This window comes from Penaeus monodon, chromosome 22 (genome assembly GCF_015228065.2).
Source record: "Penaeus monodon isolate SGIC_2016 chromosome 22, NSTDA_Pmon_1, whole genome shotgun sequence".
Lineage (NCBI taxonomy): Eukaryota > Metazoa > Arthropoda > Malacostraca > Decapoda > Penaeidae > Penaeus > Penaeus monodon.
The window spans coordinates 6,571,784-6,572,056 of record NC_051407.1 but is presented as its reverse complement, the minus strand read 5'-3'; positions in this window follow the sequence as shown (position 1 = coordinate 6,572,056).

Below are 273 nucleotides of genomic sequence, written 5' to 3'. Positions count from 1 at the left end.
ATATTCATCTACTACAGTATCAGTACAGTATTTTCAGTCTTTCTGTATGATATCCAAAGAATCTATTACCATTATATCTATTCATTTTCTCATTTAAATTATAGCATTCCAGATAATCAAAGGGAACCGGTGAGCAAGGAGATAAAAAATCTGAAGTATTAAATAATTCAAAATTAAGTTCAAAGTCAAGAAATGGACGTAGAGGAACATGTCCGTGGAGGAACATGCAAGCTAAGCCGCGGGATGATGTTGGTAGGGTGGTCATTTCCTAAC